The sequence below is a fragment of the Lepus europaeus genome, chromosome 12, assembly GCF_033115175.1.
Source record: "Lepus europaeus isolate LE1 chromosome 12, mLepTim1.pri, whole genome shotgun sequence".
In the NCBI taxonomy this organism is placed as follows: Eukaryota; Metazoa; Chordata; class Mammalia; order Lagomorpha; family Leporidae; genus Lepus; species Lepus europaeus.
In genome coordinates this window covers 92,366,600-92,381,367 of record NC_084838.1, presented here as the reverse complement: position 1 = coordinate 92,381,367, position 14,768 = coordinate 92,366,600, and the positions used below count along the sequence as shown (strand labels likewise).

Genomic DNA, 14,768 nt, shown 5'->3' with positions numbered 1-14,768 from the left:
CCCCTCTTCCAGGCCAGCTCTCTGCTGTGGCCCGGGAAGGCAGTGGAGGATGGCCCAAGGGCTTGGGCCCTGCATCCGCATGGGAGACCAGGAGAAGCACCTGGCTCCTGGCTTCGGATCAGCGAGATGCACCGGCCGCAGCGGCCATTGGAGGGTGAACCAACGGCAAAAAGGAAGACCTTTCTCTCTGTCTCTCTCTATCTACTCTGCCTGTCAAAAAATAAATAAATAAAGACTTCAGCCTTTAAAAATTTAAAAAAAAAAAGAATAATCCTTTTTTCCCCGCATCTCACATTGCTGTGATTCTTCTTTAATGACACAGTCAGAATCATTATTATTTAAAAGTTTGAAAGTAAACATCTTCCGTATTTTGGCAAATGCAACAAAATTTGACGATGTTCTTAAACACTGTGGAGAGGGTCTGTGATATCAGTATAAAAACTACAGCATTTCTGTTCCTGTGACTAAAAGATGAAAAGTTTCAAAACATTTTGATTCAAATGATGCCACATGAATTTAATGATTTTTATGTGAATTATCATTTTCCAACAAACTGTAGCCATGATTTAATCCCTCCTAGAAAGACAGGACTGTGTCTTCAAGCAAGCTGCCTAAGCTGTTTGTTCACAGTTTACTTTTTGATTCAGCAAGATGGATTATGAGGGGTAACAACCAGAGCTATGACAGCTTTGGCTAAATCCTACCTGGCATTCAATCCCTCTTTCCTTTGAAAAGTTTTCCGGCCAGCGCTGCAGCTCACTAGGCTAATCCTCCGCCTTGCGGTGCCGGCACACCGGGTTCTAGTCCCGGTCGGGGCACCGATCCTGTCCCGGTTGCCCCTCTTCCAGGCCAGCTCTCTGCTGTGGCCAGGGAGTGCAGTGGAGGATGGCCCAAGTCCTTGGGCCCTGCACCCCATGGGAGACCAGGAGAAGCACCTGGCTCCTGCCATTGGAACAGCGTGGTGTGCCGGCCGCAGCACGCCTACCGCAGCGGCCATTGGAGGGTGACCCAACGGCAAAAGGAAGACCTTTCTCTCTGTCTCTCTCTCTCACTGTCCACTCTGCCTGTAAAAAAGAAAAAAGAAAAAAAAAAGTTTTCCAAGTTTCTAATTCTACAAAGGGCTTTAGCACAGTCCCTGGAGAAGTAGCTTGGCTATGGGTAGAGGTAGGGAACAAGGATTTAATATGTCAAATATAATAACGGTTATTGAAAATGTTTTGGGTTGTTTATTTTGTATAGGGAAAGCAACATGAATGTTAATCCTGCACTGTGTGATAATCAAGTAAACATTTAGGGTTTGTCCTACTGGTTTTATTCTTTTTTTTTTTTTTACTGTTCACTGACACCCCAGTGAACCTTTTTTGGGGCACAGTGAAACTGACATTTTATTGGCCTCTAGAAGAAATTTTTTCAAAATTATGCTTCTACCATGATATTTATATACAGTCCACTTAAAAAATTTCCTCCATCATATTCATAAGTCTATCTCCTTTATATACTTATCATTATTTCAGTTACCCTGGCTAAAAGCATCATTGGAAAGGAAAGAAAAAGTATGATTATCTTTCAATATATGTGAGAGTTCCAAGTTGTAGAATGCAAGACTAAAAGATACTAAGTATTTCTTCTTTCAGTTCCATGATGCTTCACAAAGCTCACAATACCTAAGCTGTAGAATCAACCCAGATGTCCACTAACTGATTATTGCATAAAGAAAATGTGGTATATAACACTATGGACTACTACTCAGCCATAAAAAAAGCAACAAAATAGATGCAACTAGAAACCATTATGCTTAATGAAATAAGCCAGTTCCAAAAAGACAAATACCACTTATTTTCTCTAGTATGTGGTAGTTAATATAGAATACAAAAACATAAGAATGAAATGGACATCTTGTGATTTGATTGTTATTTTTAGATCTTGTTTTAACAAATGTAGAACTGTGGTATTTATTCTGTTTTACTTGCTGAATATAATTGTTAGTGGTACATTAAGCCTGTGATTATAGAGATTTAAGTTATGTTTCTGTAAAAATTTTAAAAATAACAAAGAGGGTCAATCTTTTTTAAAAAAAAATATCTTGCAGAATCTCTGTCATTAATGTGATGTGCACTGTTATTTAATGCTATAACTAGTACTCCAACAGTATTTTTTCACTTTGTGTTGCTATGTGAGAGCAAACTGTTGAAATCTTTATATATACTAAACTGATTTTCTGTATATAAAGAGAATTGAAAATGAATCTTGATGGGAATGGAAGGGGAGAGCGAGTGGGAAAGGGGAGGGTTGCGGGTGTGGGGGGGAGTTGAGGGGGGGAAGCCTTTGTAATCCATAAGCTGTACTTTGGAAATTTATATTCATTAAATAAAAATAAAAAATAACAAAGGGGGGATTGGGAGGATAGAAAGGAGGGAGATTATCTTAGAACTGTACCTATGAAAAACATGAAATATGTTCTCTTTATATTAATAAAATTTTTAAAAAAGCTTTGGTTTAGAGTGGGCAAGTTACTATTGTTTGAGGCCAGTCACTATTGACTTTGGGGTATCAACTTATAAGCCAATCTTTCTTGCTCACGTAACATGAGTTACATGTTGATTTGCCATTAATAATTGAAATACTGATGTTTGAAAATCAATTATTTAAAATGTGGGAGCTAAATCAAAGCCATCTTTACAGTAACATTTTCCTTTTTCCATTTTATTTTACGTTACTTTATTTTTTTGTAAGACAGAGTGCTCCCTTCTGCTGGATTACTCCCCAGATGCTTTGTAACAACTGTGGCTGGACCAAGCCAATCCTGGGAGCTGGCAGCTCAGTCTAGGTCTCCTACTTGGGTGGCAGGGAACCCAAAATTGAGCCATTACTTGCTCCCTTCCAGGACACACATGAACAGGAATGTAGAATCATGAGTGGAGCTGTACTTGAAACCAGACACTCCAATGTGGGTCGTGGAAATCCCAAGAGGCATCTTAACCACTGGGCTAAATGTCAGCCCCCATTGTTTGTACTTGAATGGAAGCAGCAGGAGAGAGTAGAATCATCGTGGAGAACCCCACATGTCTGGGAATAGGACATTCCTCAGAGGGCAAAAACCACTGATTAAGGTGGAAAGGTGCCTTAAAAGAGAAGGAGCACATGGCAGTACTAGTGACCTGTGCTCCTTGTTTCCTGTCATCATTCTCTATCTGGGAAAGTAATTTTGTATCTGATGCTTTCTGATACATAAGTAGATAACACACATTGAATCACATATTAAGAAGAAAGGAAAACAATCAGGAAGGAACTATAAATCAAATTTTACTTTGAGGATGAACTCTAGATTACAGTCTACTTGAGTTGTCATTGCCTGTGTTATTTGCTCTAACTTCCTTTCTCAACAAACCTATGATGGAAGTGCTAAGCAGAGGTACAGGGGCACAAAATCTTGTGTTTGATCTCCGGACCATTTAAGAATGCTATTTGTTCAGTATATTCCAGTAACAATGCCTTTTAAACTCGGAAGCCATGAGGTTTAAGAAAAGCATAAAATGGGCCGGCGCCGCGGCTCAATAGGCTAATCCTCCGCCTAGCGGCGCCGGCACACCGGGTTCTAGTCCCGGTCGGGGCACCGATCCTGTCCCGGTTGCCCCTCTTCCAGGCCAGCTCTCTGCTGTGGCCTGGGAGTGCAGTGGAGGATGGCCCAAGCCCTTGGGCCCTGCACCCCATGGGAGACCAGGATAAACACCTGGCTCCTGCCATCGGATCAGCGCGGTGCGCCGGCCGCAGCGCGCTACCGCAGCGGCCATTGGAGGGTGAACCAACGGCAAAAGGAAGACCTTTCTCTCTGTCTCTCTCTCTCACTGTCCACTCTGCCTGTCAAAAAAAAAAAAAAAAGAAAAGCATAAAATGAGAAAATAGAAGTGTACATCCTTTTCTCAGATCTTTGATTTATATGTACAGTAGACCTGAAGTTGCTTCTAAATTGGATCATCTTTTGTTTATCCAATTTAAATTATATTTTAATATTTTTGGTGGTTTCCATGTTTTGTACATTTTATAACATTATGTCATTTTATCTTATTTAAAGACCTGAGATTCAGGTACAAGTTTTTGAAATTATTGTATTTTTAACACTGCTTTAGGAATACATTAAAATCTGGCATTATTATTTATTAATTGGTGTTACATATTTATTAACATATTTTATGTACACTTATCTATAGGTAACAATATCTTAATATACATATGAAAGCATCTTTATTTCTAGTATATATAAATACATATTTATTTCTTAATCTCTGGAGGTTTAATAGTTTTTTTCAAAGTGTGTGTAGCCATAAATATTTTCAACTTGCATTTTTAGAAAATTTTTAAAATCTTATTTTTTTACAAGTTTCATGTATTTCATATATACAGATTCAGAAACATAGTGATACTTTCCACCCTATCCTTCTTCCTTCCCATGTTCCCTTCTTCCTTTTCCTTCTCCCATTCCCACTCTTAATTTTTACAAAGATCTATTTTCAGTTTACTTAATGATCATAAAGTTAACCCTACACTAATAAAAGAGTTCAACAAATAGTATCAAGAAGAAAACACTGTTCCTCAATGGAAGAGACAAGGGCTGTAAACAATCTTTGAATCTCAATATGTCCTTTTTACTGCAATACATTACATTTTAGGTACTCGATTAGTTACCTCGGAGCAGGGAAAACATATAATGTCTGTCTTTTGGGGACTGGCTTATTTCACTAAGTATAATGGTTTGTCCATCTTATTACAAAAGATAGTATTTCTTTTTTTTTTTACAACACAGAACTCCCTAGTGTATACATATCATATTTTCTTAATCCAGTCAACAGATGATGGATATCTGGGTTAATTCCTTATCTTAGCTATTGTGAATTGAGCTGCAATGGACATGAGGGTACAGATAACTCTTTCAAATGCTGATTTATTTTGCTTGGGTAAATTCCCAGGAGTGGAGTGGCTGGATCATATGAGATAGGTCTATATTCAGATTTCTAAGTATACCATTTTGTCTTCCACAGTGGCTGTGCCAGTTTACATGCCCACCAACAGTGGATTAGGGTACCTTTCCCCCCACATCCTTGCCAGCATTTGTTATTTGTTGATTTCTGTATGAGAGCATTTCTAAATGGAATGCTCATTGTCCCACTGGCATTTGAGATGAAATTTAGATGTTCCATTTTGTTTTAAAGATTTATTATTTAATCTGTTTATTTGAAAGTCAGAGTTACACAGAGAGAAGAGAGGGAGAGAGGAGAGGGGCAGAGGGGGGGGGAGAGAGAGAGAGGTCTTCCATCCGCCGTTTCACTCCCTAACTGGCCTCAATGGTCGGAGCTGCACTGATCTGAAGCCAGAAGCCAGGAGCCTCTTCTGGGTCTCCCAACATGGGTGCAGGGACCTATGGAGTTGGGCCATCTTCTACTGCTTTCCTAGCTTAACCTGCTGAACCACAGAATCACCCTCAGAATTTTAATTCTCGACAGCTTGGATTTCCTGTAATAAACTTCAGTAGGAGTGCTAAGTAGTACCTGGTAATGTCCCTTCCATTTAGTTTGCAATTAGTCAAAGGTAGAACCTTCACACCAAGTTTTTAGTAAAACTAGGTCTCTTGGGGAGATAGGGTGAAGGTGACTTTTGGAATCTGGCACTGGGATAATTTTGCTACAAAACTCCATCAGAGTCTTTTGTACCTGATCTGGATTAATACTATTCTTTCTTTGATCTTTAGTTTCTAGATCAAAGAGGATGTCAGAATTGAGGCAGGGTCTTCTGTATAGCATTCCAAATGAACTAATCTTTAAAGCAGCCTTAGGTGCCATTTTCATCCTGAGGAGGGCAATATGCAATATGTTTTTGAGGTCTCTTGGTAAAGATTATCCATAATTTTCTTAAGATTATGGATAGTCTTTTCAGCTTTACCTAATGTCTGAAGTATTCAAGAGGCATTGCGATGTTAAGAGATCCCTACAAATTTAGCTACATTGGTTAGCTAAACTGGTTATTTTATACACCATGAGGGCCCATTATCACACTGGGGGGACCTTGGCAGGCCAAAACCAGTAATATATTTCCTTTAACAGGGCTTTGGACACATACCTTTTCTGTCTGAGTTGGAAAAGCTTCTATCAATCCTGTGGAAGTATCAGTAAAGATCAGTAGATATTTGTAATTATTTTCTGAAGGCATGTTAGTGGAGTCTGTCTACCTGCCAGACTTTCACCTGGATACTTTTCTCTCTTTTGTACAGGAACGGTTCTGGATATGACCACTAGGGTTATTTTGTAAGGAGAGTGGACAGGAATGAGTTATTTCCCTTATAACAGTATGTAGCCCTTTCCCTCCCAATACTCAAACTGTTTGCCTCAGGGCTCCTCTTCCAGATGTTTAGTTGTGCATTTCCTTAGTAATTTCCCATTGAGAGGCCGTTGGGAACATGACCTTATGATCTAAAGTCCACCACCGGGGGGAGGAGCCAAGATAGTGAGGACGTGCACCGATAGTCTGGGAAAATATAGTTTCATAAAAGTGGAATTACTGTAGCCTCAGGAAAAGACTCAAGAAAAAAACTGCAGAGGAAACGCTTTTGGATCTAGTGGATGTGACACAGTGGACCTACAGGGAGCCCACCGTGTGGAAGCCCAGCTGCAGGAGCCAAGCTGCAGAATCTCACCGGCGCAGGAACGGGAGGTAAGACAAAAACCTCAGAAACCCGAGACATTGGTGGGGAAAGGCAGAGGCCTGAGGCCCCACTGGCCAAAGATCACGAATAAATCAGGGGAACCAGCACGGACACTAGACTCTCTCTCCACTCACCTAACAAAGCCGAGCAAAACAAAGAGCAGAAGCCATTTTACATATGTAAAGCGGCAACAAGTACACAAACTCAGTAACTTTGGGACTATCCCGAAACTTGAGAACACATTGAGGGCTGCATAAACTCTTTGTGTGGTCCCAGGGATAGATCAAACGAATACTCACAGAGGCCAGATTTCAACTACCCTCAATTCCACTCAGCTGTGCAGAATTACTTCCCAACTGAGTCAAAAAGAGAGAGAGAGAGAGAGAGAGAGAGAGAGAGAGAGAGAGAGAGAGAGAGAGATCCAGCAAGGAGCAAGGGAGAGAACAATCTGGGTGAGTCACTTTTTGTACAGCCTTAAACCTGAAGAATGAAGCAGAGCTCTCTGGCCACACCCATCACAGCCTCTAAGGATCCATCAAAGCAGACAGCCCACTTAGAGGCATAGTATAATGAGAAAAAACACCACAGCCAAAAAAAAACAAAACAAAACACATAAATTATCTCCAACATGCCAAACAACAAACGTAGAAACCGAGGTAACAAGAGAAAGGAAGACACTATGATGCCCCCAAATGAACAAGACACCTCAATTCAAGATTATGAAGATGAAGAGATAGAGGAAATGCAAGAAGCGGATCTCAAAAAATTGATAAGAACATTAAGAAGTTCTCAAAAATTCTTGAACTACAGAAATCCTTAACGGACAAGATAGAAAATCTCTCTTGTGAAAATGAAATACTAAGGAGGAATCAAAATGAAATGAAACTAGTAGAACATGAAACTGTGATAGTGACAAGAAACCATAATGAAATGAAGAACTCAATAGATCAAATGACAAGCACATTAGAGAGCCTTAAAAATAGAAGGGGTGAAGCAGAAGAGAGAATATCGGAATTAGGAGACAGAGAACAGGAAAGGAAACAGGCAAACCAAAGAAAAGAAGAAGAAATCAGAAATCTGAAAAAATACTGTCAGGAATCTACAGGATACTATTAAAAAACCCAACATTCGGGTTCTAGGAGTTCCTGAGGCATGGAGAGGGAGAAAGGATTAGAAGGCCTTTTCAGTGAGATACTAGCAGAAAATTTCTCAGGTTTGGAGAAGGACAGAGACATCCTAGTACAGGAAGCTCATAGAACCCCTAATAAACATGACCAAAAGAGATCCTCACCACGACACGTCATAATCAAACTCACCACAGTGAAACACAAAGAAAAGATCCTAAAATGTACAAGAGAGAAACGTCAGATTACTCTCAAAGGATCTCCAATTAGACTCACAGCTGACTTCTCATCAGAAACCCTACAAGCTAGGAGAGAATGGCGAGATGTAGCCCAGGTACTAAGAGAGAAAAACTGCCAGCCCAGACTATTATATCCTGCAAAGCTCTCATTTGTGAATGAAGGTGAAATAAAGACCTTTCACAGCAAACAGAAATTGAAAGAATTTGTCACCACTCGTCCAGCCCTGCAAAAGATGCTTAAAGATGTGTTACACACAGAAACACAGAAACACAGTCACCAATATGAAAGAAGATAAAGGAAGGAAACCTCACAGCAAAAGATCACAGGAATCTCAAACCATATATTAGAAAAAATCTTTGGCAAATGACAGGGCAAAGTTACTCTTCCTCAATAGTCACATTGAATGTTAATGGCCTGAACTGTCCAGTTAAAAGACACCAACTGGCTGATTGGGTTAAGGAACAAAACCCATCTATTTGCTGCAAGAAACACATCTTTCCAACAATGATGCATACAGACTGAAAGTGAAAGGCTGGAAAAAGATATACCATGCCAACAGAAATGAAAAAAGAGCGGGCGTAGCCATCTTAATATCGGACAACATAAACTTTGCCACAAAAACTGTTAGGAGAGACAAAGGGGGCACTATATAATATTAGGGGATCCATTCAACAGGAAGATATAACGATTATCAATGCATATGCACCTAATTACAGGGCACAGGTTTATTTAAAAGACTTGTTAAGGGACTTAAAGGGAGACTTAGACACCAATACAATAGTACTGGGGGACTTCAATACCCCACCCTCAGAAATAGACAGATCAACAGAAGATCAATAAGGAGACAGTAGATTTAAATGACACTATAGCCCAAATGGATCTAACAGATATCTACAGAACATTTCATCCTACATCTAAAGACTTTACATTCTTCTCAGCAGTACATGGAACCTTCTCTAGGATTGACCACATACTAGGCCATAAAGCAAGTCTCAGCAAATTCAAAAGAATTAGAATCATACCATGCAGCTTCTCAGACCACAGGGGAATGAAGTTGGAAATTAGCAACTCAGGAATCCCTAGAGCACGTGCAAACACATGGAGATTGAACAACATGCTCCTGAATGAACAATGGGTCATAGAACAAATTAAAAGAGAAATCAAAAATTTTCTGGAAGTAAATGAGAATAAAAGCACAACATACCAAAACCTATGGGATACAATAAAAGCAGTGTTAAGAGGAAAGTTTATATCAATAGGTGCCTACATCAAGAAATTGGAAAGGCACCAAATAGATGAGCTTTCAAGTCATCTCAAGGATCTAGAAAATCTGCAGCAAACCAAACCCAAATCTAGTAGGAGAAGAGAAATAATTAAAATCAAAGAAGAAATCAACAGGATTGAATCCAAAAAAAATTACAAAAAATCAGCCAAACCAGGAGCTGGTTTTTTGAAAAAATAAACAAAATTGACACCCCATTGGCCCAACTAACTAAAAAAAGAAAAGACCCAAATCAATAAGATCAGAGATGAAAATGGAAACGTAACAACAGACACCACAGAAATAAAAAGAATCATCAGAAATTACTACAAAGACTTGTATGCCAGCAAACAGGAAAATCTATCAGAAATGGACAGATTCTTGGACACATATAACCTACCTAAATTGAGCCAGGAAGACATAGAAAACCTAAACAGACCAATAACTGACACAGAAATTGAAACAGTAATAAAGGCCCTCCCAACAAAGAAAAGCCCAGGACCGGATGGATTCACTGCTGAGTTCTACCAGACATTTAGAGAAGAACTAACTCCAATTCTTCTGAAACTATTCAAAACAATTGAAAAAGAGGGAATCCTCCCAAATTCTTTCTATGAAACCAGCATCACCTTAATTCCTAAGCCGGAAAAAGATGCAGCATTGAAAGAGAATTACAGACCAATATCCCTGATGAACATAGATGCAAAAATCCTCAATAAAATTCTGGCCAATAGAATGCAACAACACATCAGAAAGATCATCCACCCAGACCAAGTGGGATTTATCCCTGGTATGCAGGGATGGTTCAACGTTCGCAAAACAATCAACGTGATACACTACATTAACAGACTGCAGAAGAAAAACCATATGATTCTCTCAATAGACGCAGAGAAAGCATTTGATAAAATACAACACCCTTTCATGATGAAAACTCTAAGCAAACTGGGTATGGAAGGAACATTCCTCAATACAATCAAAGCAATATATGAAAAACCCACGGCCAACATCCTATTGAATGGGGAAAAGTTGGAAGCATTCCCGCTGAGATCTGGTACCAGACAGGGATGCCCACTCTCACCACTGCTATTCAATATAGTTCTGGAAGTTTTAGCCAGAGCTATTAGGCAAGAAAAAGAAATTAAAGGGATACAAATTGGGAAGGAAGAACTCAAACTATCCCTCTTTGCAGATGATGATTCTTTATTTAGAGGACCCAAAGAACTCTACTAAGAGACTGCTGGAACTCATCGAAGTTTGGCAAAGTAGCAGGATATAAAATCAATGCACAAAAATCAACAGCCTTTGTATACACAGGCAATGCCACGGCTGAGGAAGAACTTCTAAGATCAATCCCATTCACAATAGCTACAAAAACAATCAAATACCTTGGAATAAACTTAACCAAGGACGTTAAAGATCTCTACGATGAAAACTACAAAACCTTAAAGAAAGAAATAGAAGAGGATACCAAAAAATGGAGAAATCTTCCATGCTCATGGATTGGAAGAATATCATCAAAATGTCTATTCTCCCAAAAGCAATTAGACATTCAATGCAATACCAATCAAGATACCAAAGACATTCTTCTCAGATCTGGAAAAAATAATGCTGAAATTCATATGGAGACACAGGAGACCTCGAGTAGCCAAAGCAATCTTGTACAACAAAAACAAAGCTGGAGGCATCACAATACCAGATTTCAGGACATACTACAGGGCAGTAGTTATCAAAACAGCATGGTACTGGTACAGAAACAGATGGATAGACCAATGGAACAGAATAAAAACACCAGAAATCAATCCAAACATCTACAGCCAACTTAAATTTGATCAAAGATCCAAAACTAATCCCTGGAATAAGGACAGCCTATTCAATAAATGGTGCTGGGAAAATTGGATTTCCACGTGCAGAAGCTTGAAGCAAGACCCATACCTTTCACCTTACACAAAAATTCACTCAACATGGATTAAAGACTTAAATCTACGACCCTAAACAATCAAATTATTAGAGAGCATTGGAGAAACCCTGCAAAATATAGGTACAGGCAAAGACTTCTTGAAAAAGACCCCAGAAGCACAGGTAGTCAAAAACAAAATTAACATTTGGGATTGCAACAAATTGAGAAGTTTCTGTACTTCAAAAGAAACAGTCAGAAAAGTAAATAGGCAACCGACAGAATGGGAAAAAATATTTGCAAACTATACTACAGATAAAGGGTTGATAACCAGAATCTACAAAGAAATCAAGAAAATCCACAACAACAAAACAAACAACCCACTTAAGAGATGGGCCTAGGACCTCAATGGACATTTTTCGAAAGAGGAAATCCAAATGGCCAACAGACACATGAAAAAATGTTCAAGATCACTAGCAATCAGAGAAATGCAAATCAAAACCACAATAAGGTTTCACCTCACCCCGGTGAGAATGGCTCACATTCAGAAATCTACCAACAACAGATGCTGGCGAGGATGTGGGGGAAAAGGGACACTAACCCACTGTCCATGGGAATGCAAACTGGTTACGCCACTATGGAAGTCAGTCTGGAGATTCCTCAGAAACCTGAACATAACCCTACCATACAACCCAGCCATCCCACTCCTTGGGATTTACCCAAAGGAAATTAATTTGGCAAGTAACTCTGACTTTTAAGTAAATAAATAAATCTTTTAAAAAATGAGTGCTAATCCTTAGGTACACCACACCCAAGTGAAGAAACTGCTGAGCCTGCCCTTACCAATCAACAGATATCCTCATGACTCTTATATCTAAGCTCTTACACATTCATAGGCACACTTCCAAATGCCTTCTCATGTTACTAAGGGTCTATGAACTGCTCCTGCTGACTTAATCTTGTAGCATTAAAGTGTGTCCCTCAACAGGAGGATGCTCCCATCCCATGCATCTGGAGAGAGTAACAGAAAAAATTGGCCTTCCTCTCCTACTCCTCAAGAATAGGTGCGAGGTCTCAGGTTTTGTAACCAGAGAGTAGGATTTCTTCAAGAGGGGGACACAGGAACAGGAGCAGAGACTCTGAAGGAGTTCATCCCTCATGGGCTGTTTTTCAGAGCATTCTGAGGAAGGTTCATCTTGCAACACTGTACTCACAGGAGGCCAGAACACCAATAACGAGGAAAGCTGCAAGTCAGATTTGGAATATACAATGTACTAGGGTGTATGCTGCTGAAACAGGAAGTGCCTCCAGCTCCTCATGTTGTACATGTTGGATGTTTATTGCAAGGCAGCCCCCTGTTTCCTTGTCACATATACACACACACACAAATAAAGCTATCCTTTGATAAGCTGCTGTCAGCTGGCAACAAACCTAAAAGTATACTTTGTGTCCAAATGCAGCTCTGTGTGTGTCTGTGTGTGCGCCCATGTCATGCAGTCTGTTTAGTAATATTCCTCCTGGAGATATAACAGTCTTGTTATATATAAAGATTGGTGATGTCTACTTGATTTAAATATCCCAGTATACCAACTACAAGCTAGCAACCTAATGCCAGTGAACACAGAGGTGGCAAGAGATAGGAAGGCAGATTCTCTGACCCACCTCAAGCACACCTGCATTCCATCACAGAAACCTGTGTCTCTCCCAGCTGTATCACTGTAGGTGTGCTGGCCACCTTCATTCTGTCAGCTTCCATACCTCTTTCCTGAGGGATCTGAGCACAAATGCCTCTGAGCTCAAGCTGCCTGAACAGGAAAGGAGGAAAGGACCAGACAACTAACTCTTCATTCTTGATTTCCTGCTGCTCTCCACCAGTGATGGGCAGGGGCAGGTAGATTACTTCGGTAGCTTTCTCATTCTGTGGTTGGGATAAGTCTGAGGCCCATCTCCTGCACTGGCTACCAGAGTTTCCCAGCTGAAATCAACCCTAATTACTTAAAGAGGAAATTTGCTGCTCACTCACACATTTGGGATTCTTTTGCTTTCCCTGCTCAGATCCCCATTCCTCTACTGTTCCTTCTGCTTCCAAAACAAGCTTACATTCACTTGTCACTAGGTTTTTTCCTACGAGAATTCAACCTAAGGCCACAAAGAAAGAGCATGGACAGTTCTACAGAAGATTGGTGGACAAAGATGGAGCCAGAAACGCAATCCAAGTCTCGACACAGGTGGCATGGAACCAACCACTTGCATCATCACTCTTGTCTCTCAGAGTATGCATTTACAGGAAACTGGATTCAGAAGCCACAGGCATATACAACTACTTGATAAAGCTAACTACAGTGCTTTCTAAGTAGTCCTTGAAAAGCATAAATTTGCTCTAATAAAACAATCTTTTTTTTTTGCTTGAAACAAAAAACACCCTAATTAAAGGCAATATCAAACCCATTCCCTGAATTCCTATGGGACCAGAATACCCGCAAATACAACACACTTTCAGATACAACCACCCCACTATTCTCACACAGCCAAAAAAAAAAAAAAAAAGAAAAGAAAATCTGCATGTTCACATACACACACATTGGTGTGCAGTCAGTGGCGCTGATGTAACAGGTGAGTAGCACAGAAGTCACAAACCATACAATGTACAACCTCCTTTATTGTAAATCTCATGCACAAAAGATGTTTGCCGAAACCCTGCATGTACGCAAGGCAACCGTGACTTGACACCGGCCTGGGGACTACAGCCAAGCTGCTCACATCACTGACACCCATCCGCACTAAACCTGAGTGCTGCACTTCTCCATCCGCACTAAACCTGAGTGCTGCACTTCTCCTCCGCTGCACCGCATCCATAGGTCAAACAGGATGCACCTGAGGGCGGCACGCATGGTGTGCAGCCCGGGCTACCTGCTGGGCTGCATCAGGGTTTCCGTCCCGAGGAAGCCTCCCCAGCCTCAGCCTTGCTCAGAGTGCTAGCGACACCGACGGGACACACGGAGGGTCCCCTGCAGTACTAAAGCCCCCTCACTTCAGGTTCAGCCATCGTCAGGACAAGGGAGCGCCCTGCCAGGACCGGCACCAAATTCTAAGGTATAACCGCTCGCTCGCTTCGCAGCCATGGGCCACGCGGGCCGCTGGGCCGCACAGACCAAGGGTGCGCTCACCGCAGAGCGGGAACAACCGCAAAGCACAATAACCGCTCAGCAAGACTGGGGCTGGGGCTCCATTACCTTCTAAGTAACGGACTCTCGGGACGCCGCCATGGCCGCGGTACCGTGGGCGTGCGCTCTCCTCGCGCCTGCGCATCACCTGGGTTGGACGCCCGCAACGGATGCTGGGAGACGTTGGAGGGCAACTTGAGCATGCCGGGTACCCGGCGTTCCTAGAGGGCGTGCGCATGCGTGCCGAGCGCGCGCCAAAGCATGCAGCAAAGCCAGGAGCGCAGGGAGGCAGTGTGTGGTCTGCGCTGCTTTTTGAGTTTCTTCCCAGACCAGAGGAATCCTGGGATCGCCGTGGCCGTCCCTCCGTAACTAGCGCAGCTGAAACGACCCC

General features: G+C 41.2%; 1 long non-coding RNA gene across 1 annotated transcript in view; it reads right to left on the bottom strand.

Annotated features, from left to right (window-relative positions):
* Positions 1–14,530, bottom strand: part of LOC133772011 (uncharacterized) — a 75,604-nt gene extending 61,074 nt beyond the window's left edge. Inside the window, exon 1 of the long non-coding RNA XR_009867669.1 lies at positions 14,447–14,530. This is a non-coding gene — a long non-coding RNA (uncharacterized LOC133772011). The remainder of the gene's footprint in view (positions 1–14,446) is intronic.
* Between the last annotated feature and the right edge of the window lie 238 nt (positions 14,531–14,768).